The sequence below is a fragment of the Hippopotamus amphibius genome, chromosome 11 (genome assembly GCF_030028045.1).
Source record: "Hippopotamus amphibius kiboko isolate mHipAmp2 chromosome 11, mHipAmp2.hap2, whole genome shotgun sequence".
In the NCBI taxonomy this organism is placed as follows: domain Eukaryota; kingdom Metazoa; phylum Chordata; class Mammalia; order Artiodactyla; family Hippopotamidae; genus Hippopotamus; species Hippopotamus amphibius.
This window is the reverse complement of record NC_080196.1, coordinates 66,867,671-66,869,869: the sequence shown is the minus strand read 5'-3', so window position 1 is coordinate 66,869,869 and position 2,199 is coordinate 66,867,671. Positions and strand designations below refer to the sequence as shown.

Below are 2,199 nucleotides of genomic sequence, written 5' to 3'. Positions count from 1 at the left end.
TTTCCCCATTTGCAGTGGCTGTATATTCTCTTAGATATTTATTGATTTCAGTAGCCAGTCTGAGTTAGCATCATTTATAGGATTTTTAATGGAACTCTGAGGAAGAGAAGGCAGTTTTTGGTTTTGTTATGGGTACTGTTGAAACCAAGCAGGACCCCGTGGGCCCTCCCGGGTACAATATTCTTTCTGTATTCCCCCATTTCTTGTTTGTAGGGGAAAAGCTTCAGCCTCTTACACCTTTTTTGAGTTCTAAAGGGCAGTTTAAAACAGTTACAACACAGATGTAGAGAACAAACGTATGGACACCAAGTGGGGAAAGTGGGGAGGGTTGGGGGGGGGGAATGAATTGGGAGATTGGGATACCAAATTGTACACTCTAAATATATGCAATTTATTGTCTGTTTAAAAAAAAAAAAAAACAGTTACAAATCAGGGAAATGAGAGAACGCAGAAGCAAAGGAAAGGCAGTCAAAAAACAATAATGCAGGGACTTCCTAGGTGACGCAGTGGTTGAAAATCCACCTGCCAATGCAGGGGACGTTGGTTTGATCCCTGCTCCAGGAAGATCCCACATACCACAGGAGCAACTAAGCCTGTGTGCCGCAACTATTGAGCCTGCGCTCTAGAGCCCGTGAGCCATGACTATTGTTACTGAAGCCCGCACGCCTAGAGCCTGTGCTCTACAAGAGAAGCCACCGCAATGAGAAGCCGGAGCACCACTTGCTGCAACTAGAGAAAGCCCGTGTGCAGCAATGAAGACCCAATGCAGCCAACTAATTAATTAATTAATTTAAAAAAAAAAAAGAGGGAGAGAAGGAGTGAAAACAGGAATAAGTGGGGGAAAACAAACAAACAGTGCAGCAGTGGGGTAGGATCCTGGTTCCTCCTGGGGAACATGTGCATAGCAATCTGGTACATGTCCCTGAGTTCTACAGAAACCAAGGCCCTCATTCAGTGTGGAGGATGGTAACTTCAGGCTAAACACAAGTGTGTGGAGCCCAGAATGACTGGAGCCAGAAGGCTGATCATTGAGATTCCTGGAACACCACCCTGTTGCCTCATGACCAACCAATCAAAAGAAAGTCACAAGCTCAGCAGCCCTCCCCCCAAATTTTGCCAATAAAAACTTTTCCCTGAAAACCATAAGGGAGTTTGGGCTTTTTGAACACTAGCCGTCCGTTCTCCTCGCTTGGCCATGCAATAAACCTTTCTATGCTCCATACTCTGATGTTTTGGTTTCTTTGGTCTCACTATGCACCAGGCACCGGAATTTGGGTTTGACAGCACGGTCGTTGTTGTTTTTCACACTAAATGTCCTAAGCTCAAATAATTTCACATTTGGGGACCACCAGGAGGGAAGAGTTTGCCTGCAGCAAACTGGAGGACAGATTTCCAGCAAGTTCCAACAGCACGGCACCACAGCAACTTCTCTGCCATGCAGTGAGCCACAGCTGGGCCCTCTCCAGCAAGGTCTAGACCTCAGCCCTGGTGGAGGTGGAGGTGGAGCTCTTCTTTGGGTACTCTATCTCAACCCTGTATTATTATTATTTTTCTTTTAAATATGGAATGCATCTTGAATCCGAGTATCATCCTTGCACAGGGGCCATGCTAATCTTCTCTGTATTGTTCTGATTTCAGTACATGTGCTGCTGAGGCAAGCACTCTACATTCTTTAGAGTTCTCTCTCTCTCTTTTTTTTAATTTTTGTTGGAGTATAGTCTATTTACCACATTGTGTTAGTTTCAGGTGTACAGAAAAGTGAATCAGTTATGCATATACATATGTCCACTCTTGTTTATATTCTTTTCCTGTATAGGCCATTACAGAGCACTGAGTAGAGTTCCCGGTGCTATACAGTAGGTCCTTATTTGGTTATCTATTTTATATATAGTAATGTGTATATGTCAATCCCAATCTCCCAATTTATCCCTCTCCCCCTTTACTTCTTTCGTTAATCCCCTGGTAGAGTTAAAATTTTTTCATATTAAGCTTTCTCTGTTCAAATTACTGTCGGTTCAAATCTCTTTCCTGATTGGACCCAAACTGATAAATCAGATACTGCTCAGTTTTCCTGAGTCCCTTCAATACAGTACCACAAGAAATTTGCATGCTCTCATTGAGATCTTCCTGGATGTGAGTAGAGAAAAATAAGAGTTGGAAAGTGAGAATGCTGAGGTCCAAATCAAGAAAGTAATCATT

At 43.2% G+C, this 2,199-nt stretch overlaps 1 non-coding gene across 1 annotated transcript; it reads right to left on the bottom strand.

Annotated features, from left to right (window-relative positions):
* Window positions 1-1,555: 1,555 nt before the first annotated feature.
* On the bottom strand, window positions 1,556-1,662 carry LOC130832193 (U6 spliceosomal RNA). The gene has a single exon (XR_009048265.1). It is a non-coding gene; the product is annotated as a U6 spliceosomal RNA (small nuclear RNA).
* Between the last annotated feature and the right edge of the window lie 537 nt (window positions 1,663-2,199).